Source organism: Bubalus bubalis, chromosome 18, assembly GCF_019923935.1.
Source record: "Bubalus bubalis isolate 160015118507 breed Murrah chromosome 18, NDDB_SH_1, whole genome shotgun sequence".
NCBI lineage: Eukaryota > Metazoa > Chordata > Mammalia > Artiodactyla > Bovidae > Bubalus > Bubalus bubalis.
Genome location: NC_059174.1, coordinates 6,928,167 through 6,943,050, shown reverse-complemented (window position 1 = coordinate 6,943,050; position 14,884 = coordinate 6,928,167). Strand labels below are relative to the sequence as shown.

At 41.6% G+C, this 14,884-nt stretch overlaps 1 long non-coding RNA gene across 1 annotated transcript in view; it reads left to right on the top strand.

The window, feature by feature from the left end:
* LOC112580196 overlaps window positions 1-14,884 on the top strand; it is a 200,979-nt gene that overhangs the window by 86,142 nt on the left and 99,953 nt on the right. The window contains exon 2 of the long non-coding RNA XR_006546283.1: window positions 258-293. This is a non-coding gene — a long non-coding RNA (uncharacterized LOC112580196). The remainder of the gene's footprint in view (window positions 1-257; window positions 294-14,884) is intronic.

Below are 14,884 nucleotides of genomic sequence, written 5' to 3'. Positions count from 1 at the left end.
TTGTGGAAAATTCCACAAAGAAACTTTTAAATTATGAATGCATTTTTAAACAGATGTAGCACTATTAAAGTTTTCCATTACTTCTTGTGAAATTCTGGTGATTTATTTCTTTCAAGGAATCTGTCTACTTCATCCATGATAAATTTATTGTGATACATTTTTCATAACAGTCTGTTATTATCATTTTAATGTCTGTAATGATATAGTCTCTTTCATTATTGATATTGATAATTTATGTTTTTCCTTTTTCTTGTCAGATTTGCTAATAATGCTCAACTTTAGACCTCCTTTTGGTAAGTTTTGTTGATTTTTCACTATAGCTTGATTTTTTAATTTCATTGATTTCTCCTCTTTATTATCTTCTCTTTTATTATATATCTTTTATACATCGTCTCTTTTTAGTTACTTGATTTAAACTTGTTCCTTTTTTCCAGCTTATTCCTAGTGTTAGATCATTGATTTTACACCATATGGTTTTCTAATACAAATTTTTGAAGCTGTAAATTTCCCTCTAAGCACTACCCACATTTTGTGCCTTACTCACATTTTGATACATTTTTTTCCCATTGTTGTTCAGGTAAAACTATTTTCTTATTTCTCTAGTATTTTTTTTCTTCGAACCATGGATTGTTTAGAATCATGTATATTTTAAAAAAATATTTGGAGTATTTTATAGGTTTTTTTCTTACCGATTTCTTATTCAATCCTGTAGTTTCACATTGACTTCTGTCTGTGTTTTTCTCATAATATCTAAATTCTCTTAGTCCTTTAAGTCCTTACAAAAGGTTAATGTAGTAAATAATGCTGCAGTAAATATCTTTATGTGTGTATGTGACTATTTTTGTCTTCACTGTTTGCTTAAGACATATTATCAGAAGTAAAATTATGGACTTAGAGGGTATGCAATTTTTAAAATGGTCTTTTCTTTTAAAAATTTTTGCCAGGTTGTCTTTCATGTAGCTGCTACTCTTGCCCCATCTCTGTGAACAGGATTTCTATTTTCCTGGAGTTTTCCTGCAGAGATTCCTGTCTGCATGGAATTCAAAGCCCCAATGTCTCCTGAAGTTGTATAGTATGGCTGCTTTGAGGAACAACCCAAGTTTTAAAAACCTAGATTCCACAAGAGGTAAACAGCCTCTCCCATTTCCTGTCTCCAAAATACACTTTTATTTTCAAACTTTGTTGTTGCTCAGTCACTAAGTCGTGCCTGACTCCTTGTGACCCCCATGGACTGTAGCCTACCAGGCTTCCCTGTCATGGGACTCTCCAGGCAAGAACACTGGAGTGGGTTGCCATTCCCTTCTCAAACTTGGGCTGCGGGAATAATTGCTACTCAAAAATTCTGGCCACGTCCTAGGATCTATCCCACTTTTTTTTTTAATGAAGAATTTCAGTCTTTAAGAAATTTCACATTTCCATAGAAGGGCCCTAAAAATCACTTTCTTGGAGCACCTGATTTCTTGGTATCTTCCTAGGGTTTTTGAGCAATCAGGAAGGCTCACAAGAGACTCACAGATTGTATAACATTTCCTTTGTTTCTAAACATCTTGCATAGAATGCTAAATCCACCCAGGGTCCTGAAATCAGGCTATAGGGCTTATTTACTATCAACTTCTTCACAGCTTAGTAGAATCCCAAGACCTCTGAGAACCCATATCCTCCCCCAAGTTCCAATTGTCTCTAATAGAGTCATTACATTTATAGTAAACATATCATCTCAATCCTATTCTAGGGCTAATAATTAGTCTATGGTGCAGATATACATAGTGCTGGGATTTATAATGATGACAAAGAAGTCTCTAAGATATATGCCTATTTTACAGGGACTTATTCAGCTTGTGGGTGTAAACAAGAGTTCATTAACCCTAAAACCTTCACACTGTAATAGCCTCTATATTCAGGCACACTCCGCTTTTGAGTCCATGTGACTAACTTGTACTGATTGGTCTTGGTGAGTCTCACTGCTGTTTCTGCCAGATGCAGCTGAACCTGCTGCCTCTAAGGCCAGTCCAGGTTTAAAAAGAGAATTAGACTTTCCCTTTCACTGGGTGGAGTAGTAAATACTGCCATGTTTAATTTTCCACAAAATGAAACAAAACAAAAAACTGTTGTATCAGTCTGAGATTAGTCAGAAAAACAGAGCCTCCACATATATTATGGGAAAAAGAAGTTTACTGTACGACCTGTCTTTCATGAGTGTGGGAGAAGTCTAGATGTGATGGTTTGGAAGCCAGATGATCAGAGACGCAGTCACTGGTGACTGAGGCTTGACACTCAGTCACATGGAGGAGTCGCAGGCCCTGGGGAAAGGCGGGGAGCCAGGCACATGGTAGCATCCTGCGCCCGGGAGCTCACAGAGGGGTCTGTGGAGCTGCCCCACCTGGCTGTCACAGAGTCCCCGGCAGCGGTTTCTGCCTCACTGCCACCTTCCCGATTTCACATGAGTTCCTGTCATGGGAAAACCCTCACCTGCACCCGCATGAGCAAGGAGTTCCCAGATGCTCTTCCTTTGAACGCTTGGCACTGCCCAGGAGCTCTGTGAGGACAGCTACGCGTCCCGCGTCAACACTTAACTGGTGCTCTCTGGAGACCTTGCTCTATGCTGTGACGGGAAAATATAAAATCAGAGAAGCTGTAGGAAAACAAAAAACACATAATGACCTGTCTAGTCCTCAGCCCAGAGACACACAGGCCCTAGGACAGACAGAGTCTGCACGTGATCTGGCCTGCTGGCAAGATGCTTCTGTGCTGAATATTATCCCTCTGTGGAGCCCAAGAGTGGGTTAGTCATGTGGCTTTCCATTCTAGGTGGAGAGATTCAGTTGCTTTAACATGTATCCTTTTAAAACACAAACACCCTCGAAACCATGACATGGTCTCTGACTTTAGTGTAAACTCATCTTATTGACATTGCTTGCTGACATAGAAGTCCTCCTGTAAGCAGAGTTAGTGTTAGCCAGGGTGTGATGGATCTACAGAAAGACTCACTGAGCATCCTGTCAAGGGGTTATAAGGCATGTACTGGGGCCTCTGACCAGAAGAAGCATCGGATCACTAGGGGCATCAGACCTGGGGCCCGTGGGCAGTGAGAGGGCGGTGCACAGGCGCCACCTGGGGCCTAGAGGCAATGGGGAGAAAGCTCTCGGGAGAGAGGGAGGGAAGAAGATGCACATGTCACTAATGAATGACACTGTTCTTAAAAATTTGCCCCAGATTATCCACGCATATTCAGAAAGAGCCTAAACACAGAAGAATGAAGGTCGCACTCTTAGGTCCATTTGATATCTTGAATTGAGCTAAGATGGCAGCCAAATTGTTACATGGCATGAATTTTTGGTGATCCATAGGCAGATTGTAGAATTAGGTAGAGCGACATCCAATGGAGATACTGTGCTGTGCTAAGTCGCTTCGGTCGTGTCCAACTCTTTGCCACCCTATGGACTGTAGCCCCCCAGGCTCCTCTGTCTGTGGGAATCCCCTGGCAAGAACACTGGAGTCGGTTGCCATGCTCTCTTCCTGAGGATCTTCCTGACCCAGGGATGAAACCCATGTCTCTTATGTCTCCTGCATTGGCAGGTGGGTTCTTTATCAGTAGCACACCTGGGAAGCCCCGACTCAGATGCTACCTGACTGGCAAAGCTATCTACGATCATCCCAGTCCTGGTTAACACAAAAATCCATTCCAAGCCCACTGGAAGGGGATGCTAGAGTGCCAGACACACTTTCTATCTCCTCTTCTCTATAAATGACCCAAATGCTGTGAATTTGCCTTGCACAGCAGAAGCCAAACAGCTATGATGTCTAAGCAGCCTGTAGCAGCCTGTCATGTGACGGACAGCTACCAGGGAAACTTTTCCCTCTCCCTGAGGATATCACCAGCCAGCTAGCCTCATTTATCTTTTCTCTCCATCACTTTGATCAAAGCCTCTCATTGTTCATTGATTTAGCATTTTAAGTCTTACCTTGTATAGTCGAGTTCCCTTTTATTTACTTGCACCTGTCTAAACAAGTAATGGCAGAGTTCCTTCTTGTGTTTTTTAGCAGATAAGAAACCTTGGCAGTCATCAGCATAATCTTAATAGCCATTATCACCATCATGATGCCAATATCTATTGAGAATTATGCCCAAAGATCTTCTATGTGCTTAACGTGTTTCATCTAATTCTCAAAAGAGTTCTAAAGTTTGTAGCAGTTATTATGGGTTAACTTACTTGATCAGGGTCACACCTCAGAAGCAAATTCTTGGTTGGAATTCCGAACTGAAGACTGACAAGTCTTGTTTTATTGCCTGATAACTTGCTAAACTCAGAAACTAAGTAATTTCAGTAACCATGGGAGAGAAGTTAACAATTTCCTTATTTTTCTATTGCTTTTGAAGAATCTATAGGTACTAGCTTTGTTCTTTTGACTTATATTCCATTTTTAATTCTTAAAAGAAAAAAATATGCAAATTTTTCTTTATCATTACATATTTTCAATATTTCTTTGATTTTACTCTAACTTTGTTTTCAACAATATAGATCCTTCTATGTATGCATGCTTCTGAGAGTGATACTATAAATCATTCTTATTAAATTTAAGTTCATCTTCATACCCAACTCTAAAATCTTCAATAGAAATCTGGTTTTCATAATCTAGCCTAGACTAGATTGGAGACATGTTTCACAGATCTGTAAGTCTTTACATGGGATCTTAGACTAAAAAGGGCAGGTTGGGTATGAAAAGAGAAAAGATAGTTTAAGGTGGACAGCAGAGCCGTGGAGAAAAGCTTTGTGAAAAAGCCCTAAGGACAAAGGGAAGCAGAGGTCAAAGTTAAGTACTCTGGGTTTTCAGTGGTGTTAACACCTCTGAAAATGGTGACCGGTTCAGACTTGAGGGGTGTGATAGAACCTGGAATATTAGATAGGGAGAAGGCTAAGTTTGTATGATTAATTTAGGTCTTGAGAAATATGTTCTTGGGAATATGAGGAGAGGCTCATTAATAATTTTCCCATTTAAAGTGGGACAGACTGAAGAAACAATACTCCTTTGTCTTTCCCTCAGCTCAGGTCTCTGTCCATACTGGAAAACTAGCTCTCAGTTCTAGCACATGTATTGCTTTGTGTTTTGGTTCCAACTGTTTGCAGCTCAAGCTTTTTGTAATGAAGGAGATAGTGAAGTTCACTGTCAGCTCATCTAGCTGGTTCAGAGAAAGGCTGTCTCACTGAGACACAGTGCTGGAGATTCTATTAGCATTTTCACATTTTCATGCATTGTGGACCATTTTAAAATAATTTTATTTTTTAAAAAATTGAAGTATAGTTGATTTACAATGTTTCAGGTGTGCAAAAAAGTGATTCAATTGTGTATTTATATGAGTGGTTGTTTGTGCATTCATTTTCAGATTCTTTTCCATTATAGGTTATTATTAATATAGCATATTGAATATAGTTCCCTGTGCTTCACAAGTAGGACCTTGTTGTTTATCTTTTTTATATATAATAGTATGTATCTGTTAATCTCAAATTCTTACTTTATCTCTCCTCCCCTTTCTCCTTTGGTAACCATAAGTGTGTTTCCTATGTCTGTGAATCTATTTCTGTTTTGTAAATGAGTTCATTTTTATCATATTTTTAAGATTCTACATAGAAGTGATATCATATGATATTTGTCTTTCTCTGACTGATTTAGTGTGGTGATCTCTAGGTCCATTTATGTTGTCACAAATGCCATTATTTCATTGTTTTTAAACGGCTGACTAATATTCTACTGTGTATTGATGGACATTTAAGTTGCTTCCAAGTTTGTAAATGGTGTTGCTATGAACATTGGGGTATATGGATCTTTTCGAATTAGAGTTTTCATCTTTTCTGGATATATGCCCAGGAATGAGATTGCTGGATCATATGGTAGCTCTATTTTTACTTTAAGCAACCTCCATATTATTTTCCATAGTGGTTGTACCAACTTACATTCCCACCAACAGTGTAGAAGGGTTCATTTTCTCATTGTGGATCATTTTTTCCTGGTAATTTTCTCCTTTTTAGTTGCTTTGTTTTCAGATTGTCTTCTTGTAAGGAATTCTGAAAGAGATGGGAATACCAGACCACCTGACCTGCCTCTTGAGAAACCTATATGCAGGTCAGGAAGCAACAGTTAGAACTGGACATGGAACAACAGACTGGTTCCAAATAGGAAAAGGAGTATGTCAAGGCTGTATATTGTCACCCTGCTTATTTAACTTCTATGCAGAGTACATCATGAGAAACGCTGGGCTGGAAGAAGTACAAGCTGGAATCAAGATTGCCAGGAGAAATATTAATAACCTCAGATATGCAGATGACACCACTCTTATGGCAGAAAGTGAAGAGGAACTAAAAAGCCTCATAGTGAAAGTGAAAGAGGAGAGTGAAAAAGTTGGCTTAAAGCTCAACATTCAGAAAACAAAGATCATGGCATCTGGTCCCATCACTTCCTGGCAAATAGATGGGGAAACAATGGAAACAGTGCCAGACTTTATTTTTCTGGGCTCCAAAATCACTGCAGATGGTGATTGCAGCCATGAAATTAAAAGACGCTTACTCCTTGGAAGGAAAGTTATGACCAACCTAGATAGCATATTAAAAAGCAGAGACATTACTTTGCCAACAAAGGTCTGTCTAGTCAAGGCTATGGTTTTTCCAGTGGTCATGTATGGATGTGAAAGTTGGACTGTGAAGAAAGCTGAGAGCTGAAGAATTGATGCTTTTGAACTGTGGTGTTGGAGAAGACTCTTGAGAGTCCCTTGGACTGCAAGGAGATCCAACCAGTGCATCCTAAAGGAGATCAGTCCTGGGTGTTCATTGGAAGGACAGATGCTGAAGCTGAAACTCCAGTACTTTGGCCACCTCATCCGAAAAGTTGACTCATTTGAAAAGACCCTGATGCTGGGAAAGATTGAAGGCAGGAGGAGAAGGGGACGACAGAGGATGAGATGGCTGGATGGCATCACTGACTCGATGGATATGAGTTTGAGTGAACTCTGGGAGTTGGTGATGGACAGGGAGGCCTGGCGTGCTGGGATTCATGGGGTCTCAAAGAGTCGGATACGACTGAGTGACTGAACTGAACTGAACAGAAGGAATAGTTTGTGACTAAGTCATTTACATTGTGCTGTGGACTGAATGTGTTTTCTTAACATTCACATGTTGGATCTCTAACCTCTCTTGGACTTCCAAGCCTCAGAACTGTGAGAAATAAATATCTGTTATCTGAGCATCTGGGCTTCCCTGGTGGCTCAGACAGTAAAGAATCTGCCTGCAATGTGGGAGACTTGGGTTTGATCCCTGGGTTGGGAAGATCCCTGGAGAAGGGAATGGCTACCCATTCCAGTACTCCTGCCTAGAAAATCCAATGGACAGAGGAACCTGGCAGGCTACAGTCCATGGGGTTGCAAAGAGTCAGACACAACAGAGCAACTGATTCTTTGTTGTACTATCTGAGCGTCCAGTCAATGACAGTTTATTATAACAGCCCAAACAACTGAAAGTTGTGAAATCCTTAGGGGAACTAAAACCCTTTCAAATCAGTAAAAATCAATTGAGAATAGCATAATATGGAAAAAATACAAGCTTTAAAGTCAAGCAGAGTTGTAATTGTATCCTTGAGTATCAGTGTTTCCTAATCAGAAGGATAGAGATAATTATTTCTAAATATTCATACATATAAAATAAGTGTACTTCTTAAACACTAGGCTTGATATATGATAAAACCTCAGTAAACAGTTATTTGTAGCCACAGTAATGATCGATGTTTTCCCTGAGAACACCAACTGCTGGGGAGGATATGGAGCAACTGGAATGCTCATGCATGACTGATGAGAATGTAAGTCGGTACACCACTTTGGAAGACTTTGCCACAGTATGTGCTAAGACGGAACAAAACAGAGCCTATAACCAGTAATTCTACCTCAGGTATGGGCCTGACCAAAGCACATACCTATGAGACGCAAAACTTATGCACAAAGAAGGATCAGTTCAGTGCAGTTCAGTTCGGTTGCTCAGTCGTGTCCGACTCTTTGTGATCCCATGAGCCGCAGCATGCCAGGCCTCCCTGTCCATCACCAACTCCCAGAGTTCACTGAGGCTCACGTCCATTGAGTCAGTGATGCCATCCAGCCATCTCATCCTCTGTCGTCCCCTTCTCCTCCTGCCTTCAATCTTTCCCAGCATCAGGGTCTTTTCAAATGAGTCAGCTCTTTGCATGAGGTGGCCAAAGTACTGGAGTTTCAGCTTCAGCATCTGTCCTTCCAATGAACACCCAGGACTGATCTCCTTTAGGATGCACTGGTTGCATCTCCTTGCAGTCCAAGGGACTCTCAAAAGTCTTCTCCAACACCACAGTTCAAAAGCATCAATTCTTCAGCTCTCAGCTTTCTTCACAGTCAAACTTTCACATCCATACATGACCACAGGAAAAACCATAGCCATGACTAGACGGACCTTTGTTGGCAAAGTAATGTCTCTGCTTTTTAATATGCTGTTTAGATTGGTCATAACTTTCACAGAAGCACAATTCACATTAGTCAAAACCCCAAAACAACTCAAAAAACTGTCAATAGTAGATCCAGCAATGAGAAAAATGGACTATTGCTGCAGACAAGTATTTGGATGAATCTCACAAGAATAACATTGATGAAAGAAACCAGAAATAAAGGAGTATATAAGGTATGATCCCACTTATGTAAAATTCAAGGCAAGCAAATCTAATCTATGTAGAAGTCAGGAGAGTGATTACCTTTGAGGAGAAAATGACTGGTGACTATGGGTAACAGGGTCCAGGGACCGGTCACATTCTGCATGTTCTTAGTCATTTCTTGATCTTGTTACAAAAAGCCAGGCAGTTAGTAAAAATTCCTTGAGACACATTTATGATTTTTGCACTTTTCTGTGTATTTTTTTTTAGATTTTTTTTAATGTGGACCATTTAAAAAGCCTTTATTGAATTTGTTATAACATTGCTTCTGTTCGGTGTTTTGGTTTTTTGGCCATGAAGTGTGTGAGATCTTAGCTCCCCGGCCAGGGATCAAACCCATGCCCCCTGCATTTGGAAGGCGAAGTCTTAACCACTGGACTGCCAGGGAAGTCCCTGTATTTTTATAGTTAACAAAAAGTGTCTAAAACTGAAGCTGTTATTTCTCCGTATCATTTGCTAGCTGTCTCCAGAAGGGTTTGCTTTCATTCTCTTGCTTTGCAACCTCTGCTCCATCCAGAGCCTCTCGCCATGAAGGCAAGCCCAGCTCTACAGTCCTCCACTGTCAGCTGCATGCCACCCTCCTGGGTCATCTCACAGACAGCAGTGTAAAATCAGACTTGACTCTCCTGTACAGTGACTCTTCCCTGCGCAGGAAGGAGACGGCAGCCCTGGCCCTCAGGCGTGATGCCCTGCCAGCCCCTCAGAGCTCTTGGTTGATTGAACGCTACATCTTGCCGAGCTTGCAAAGTCCTGGATCCTGTTTAGATCTAAGCCCCTGGAGGGAGGGAGGCCTTGATGGAAATGCTCATATTCTGAACTCAGAGAATAAAAGGGGTTTTAAACTGTGTTCTTGGGCACAAGTTTATTCATGGATACTGCTATAAACTATACTAATGGCTAAGAGAGAGGTCTTGTTCTTAAAAAGGAGATGGATTATCTTCAAAGAAAAGAAAGTCATTTGAAGCCCTAATCTAAGTTGGTGGCAACTTCTCTCACCTTGATCTCCTCTGTTTCCTTCCCATATGAAGACCTGTGTCTTTTTAATCAAGCACCCGGTATGTACCAGACCTGGCATGATGCTTATACAAACGTTATTTCACATTTGATCTTCAAGGAAGTTCAGCGATACAGATATCCTTAGTTCATCTGTCCATATGTGGAAATTGAATCTCATAGAGCTTAATGTCCACTTATGGACATAAGACTATTAAATAAGAAGTAGCTGATTTTTGGAGAAGGCAATGGCACCCCAATCCAGTACTCTTGCCTGGAAAATCCTATGGATGGAGGAGCCTAGTAGGCTGCAGTCCAGGGGGTCGCTAAGAGTCGGGCATGAGCGACTTCGCTTTCACTTTTCACTTTCATGCATTGGAGAAGGAAACGGCAACCCACTCCAGTATTCTTGCCTGGAGAATCCCAGGGACAGAGGAGCCTGGTGGGCTGCCGTCTATGGGGTTGCACAGAGTCGGACACAACTGAAGCAACATAGCAGCAGCAGCAGCAGCAGCTGATTTTTAGGTATACCTAAAAATGTGAGGGCTGCAGCACAGTCATACCCAAACAGCAAGCTAAACACCATGAATTTCATGTCTCAAGAGCCGATGAGTCTTGATGCCAGGATTGTTTCGGCAGAAGGTCAGGAATAAATCTGTAGGTGAGTGGAGCTCAGCAAGCAGGAGTTGAACAAACCAAGAGAAGGCACCTTGGCATCTATACCATCACTTCTCTTTTTTTTGCAAGTTTCATTATTCTGTCATATTGCGATTTCATGGTTCAGGTGCTTGCCTTGGGTTCCTGGCCAGGATGCAGGCTTCCAGAGTGAGCACACACTCTTACACGCCTCACGTTTTGCAAGGTGTCTAGGCGAGGGCTGTGCACATAATGGCCCTGATGTGCCTCTCACAGTCAGCTCTGGTCATTAGTGCATCTTAATGGCCATGGGAAAATGCCAGGTCCTTGGCTCTTGGCCTCTCTCTGGGACTTCTGATTCGTGCAGTAAAAGGAAACCTTTAGGACATGGTGGTTTTTCTCTTGTCAAGCTGATGGGTAACTGCCACTCTGTCCTTTCATTTCCTCAGTCACTGCTCATTGGTTAACTCATTCCTTAAAAATCTGTTGATTAAAGATCTCCCACAATAGTGGCCCAAGTGACTAGAGTTACCATGCCACATCTCAGGGCTCCCTGCCAATTCCCTGGGCAGTTCCGCCTGCCCAATTAAGCACCTCACTTCACCCTGACTGCATCTGCCGATCCTCCTTTCTCCCTTCACCTGTTATGGAGCATTAAAGGCAAACTCAATTTTATACAGATAAATAGAGTTTAGTGGTAATGTGCCACATGACCTTTGAAGTGACAAGATGACATTAATTTTTAGGGATTCTACCTTCTCAGGCTGTCACTGTTGAGCATGTAACTTGATGAGAAGTGGAGGTCTCTGCATTTTGAGGACGCACTTACAGTTTAACATGCTGTTTCAAATGTAAGGAGGCTCTGTCTTTAATTTTTTTTCACCAGCTTGACAGTTTTTCAAACATATTCACTGTCAGCCCTAACAACCTGTCAACAAATGCCATTATGTGAAAATTGCCAAGACTCACTTGAAGACTGTGAATAGTGACAGACATGCCACACGGATAAGTTTCTCAAAAACCCAGGGCTGAAACTTTTGAAAGACACTCTGGCCCTTCCAAGGAAAAAATGAACAGTCAGATCTCCAGGAAAAAAAAAAAAAAAAAAAACATACACTTGTCATATCAGATATCTGTTTCTTTCCCAGGCAAATTAAGGTGTATGTGAAGGAATAAAACATACAGAGGACAATAGCTGCCAAGATCCGAGGCTGTGCCGTGTCTCCACTCTTATCAGTGAATCCAGGAAAGGAACAGAAAACCATTTTTTTTTCTCCCACTAGAGAATTTAAGGAGAGGTCGCCTTCATTTTTAGGTTGAATGTTTCTGGGAATAGGAACCAGGAAGCAACAGAAACCGAGATAAAGCAAAGTGAATCCCATCATGACATGTGAAAATGAGGACTTGTCCTAGTATCAGAACAGGACATATCTTGGCGGTAAAATATGGGATGGGTTGGTGGTGGGGATGCAGTGATGTAGTACAAAAAGCCTTGGATATGAAATTAGGAGACCTGGTTTTGAAGCTCAGCTGAGCTGTTTAAGCGATGTCTGGCCTTGAGCTCTTTTGTTTAACTGTCTCAGATTCCTCACCCGTGCACTGGAGATGGTAATAGCCACACTAGAGTGTTATACAGAGGATGAAATGAGTTAATCTGTGAATGGGAATTTCCTCAAAACATGGAGTTGAAATCCAAGACTCAAAACTGATGTGGCAAGAGAATGTCTCAACCCCAAGGGTCCAAGATCTCATTTTGGATGTAATCTGGTTCTTCATTTGTAACTGAGGTTTCTGTTTACCCAGATTCAACCCCAGTGAAATGCTGTGTATCTTGGGTGATGTTTCAAACCAAAGGCAACCCATCCATGAAAAATGGTGGTGAGAGGGTAGCTGGTGACAGAGGAGAGAGGAAAGCCCTCTGGACTGCAAGTGTCTAGCCCCTCCTGTCCAATAATCTCTGTCATTTGATTTACCCATGGGCCCTGGGACTGCTGGGTTGTGTCCTTGATGTTGTTTGGACATTCTTATTCTTCCTGTTTTAAACTGCAGGGCTTTACTATCTGTCTCCCTCTTACAGCTGGTGTCCCAGAGATGAGAAATTCTCCCCTAAAGAGGAACCCACATGGGAGAGCCACAAAGGGACCAATGGAACAACTGTCCATGGCATTCTAGAAGGGCAGGGAGGGTCTACCCTCAAGTCTTGAGTGTTTTGTTCTAAAGAGGCATAGAAAGGGGATATTTAAACAGAATTAGAGTGAAGCTTCCTAGGGACCCTGCCTAATTAGAATCTGAGGTCAGAGCACATTTAAGTGCTGCAGATACCTGTGTCTTTTCCTGCTTCTCCATACCTCACTTTCAAAGTCACCTTCCCATTTTCAGATATATCTGGGTGCCCTTAATCCTAGAATATCTTACATTTTCCTGCTGTGATGGAGGGGGCATCTTTTAAAAGAGAACCCTTTTTCCTTCCCTGTGGTTTTTCTTTGGACCACAAAGAAATGTTGATGCTGAATTTGTGGTTCAGAGGAACGTCTTTGGTGCTACTCAGGAGATGTTGATCCAGCTGGAGGTCTCAAATGATGATTGGCTGATGCCTGTCAAGGCCCTCAGTATCCCATGTAAAAGGCCAAGGGACAAATGCCTTCTGAATTGACTGGGTGTAAAATCCACATTTGTAGGGTCATGACCCCAGATTTATGATCTACACTGTGATGGAATGTGCGGATTACGGCGATGGTGCAGGGAAGGATGCAAAAGTGCCGGGAAGACAGGAATATGTGGCCGAGGATCCAGCTTGGATAAAAGCGTGTAAAAACCTTGACTTGACTCTTGTTTAGTAGATTAGGTAACTAATGTCTTTCTTAACACAGCTCACCTTCTCTGAGCCTGTGCTTCTACCAACTGTGAAATGGGAATGATGTCTGTGTTTCTGAGCATTTGGGGAGATGAACTGAGACTGTGTGTAAGAGGATGGAATACTTACTCTGTGACTACTTGTGGGGTCTGATCTAGGTGGGTGCTATTGCACTTCCTGCAGTTTGCTCTTGGAAACTATTTGACTTGAAGAAAAAAGTATCTAAGACATTCTCTGTTCTGCAAAAGTGATCACGTTGTTAATTGTGATGATGATGCTAATGAAATAATAATGACGACAGCCCTAGATCACTTATAGAATATTTACTTTGTACAGTGCATTCCCTGTTGGGGAAACAGTGGAAACCATGGCTGGCTTTATTTTTCTGGGCTCCAAAATCATTGCAGATGGTGATTGCAGCAATGAAATTAAAAGACACTTACTCCTTGGAAGGAAAGTTATGACCAATCTAAACAGTATATTAAAAAGCAGAGACATTACTTTGCCAACAAAGGTCCATCTAGTCAAGGCTATGGTTTTTCCAGTGGTCATGTATGGATGTGAGACTTGGACTATAAAGAAAGCTGAGTGCCAAAGAATTGATGCTTTTGAACTGTGGTGTTGGAGAAGACTCTTGAGAGTTCCTTGGACTGCAAGGAGATCAAACCAGTCCATCCTAAAGGAGACCAGTCCTGAGTGTTCAAGGACAGATGTTGAAGCTGAAACTCCAGTACTTTGGCCACCTGATGTGAAGAGCTGGTGGCTCATTGGAGAGTCATTTGAAAAGACCCTGATGCTGGGAAAGATAGAAGGCAGGAGGAGAAGGCGATGACAGAGGATGAGATAGTTGGATGGCATCACTGACTCGATGGACATGGGTTTGGTGGACTCCAGGAGTTGGTGATGGACAGGGAGGCCTGGTGTGCTGTGGTTCATGGGGTTGCAAAGAGTTGGACACGACTGAGTGACTGAACTTAACTGAACAATGCATTCTGTATATATAATATCATTTAGCCTCCCATCACAACCAGCTTGGTTGTAATAAGTTATAAACTTCTGTTACACTCCTTCTCAAGGTGAATAAACTGAGGTTTAATTGAAGTTAATCACCTTCTCAAGGTTATACAGCTAATAAATGGAAGAGCGAGTCCCACTTTTGTCCCAGTCCAAGTCTAGAGACTAGATCTCAAAGACACATGATTTTCACAAAGTCTAGAACTCGATTCCTAAAGTCCTTTATGCAGCTTCTGAGTTTTTACAATTTAATCTTCTTCTTTTTGCCTTTATGCCCTTGGGAGCAAGCCGTCACCTTGATTTTGGCTGTCATTCCCATTAACTCTAATGGTCGTCTAGCATGTCTCCCCAGTATGTTGGGATGGAGATTATTTCCCATCCAATTGTTTTAATGTTGTGGGTGTTGAATGAGTCTACAAACATTTAACCTTTGGTTTCATTATAAGGCTCAGAGCAGACAGGGTGTGGGGAGAAGATAAACCAGCACAAGGATGCTGGGAAAAGATGTATTGACAATGACTTTACGAGAGCACGGCACATGGAGTAATAGGAAAATAATTACAAGTACATTTGAGAAGTGGATGGATCTTTCTATTTCAACTTGGAGCACTGGATAGATATTGCCAGAATGCAGAATGGAAGATGCTAGAAGGAAGAAAAACAGCCCATGTTATA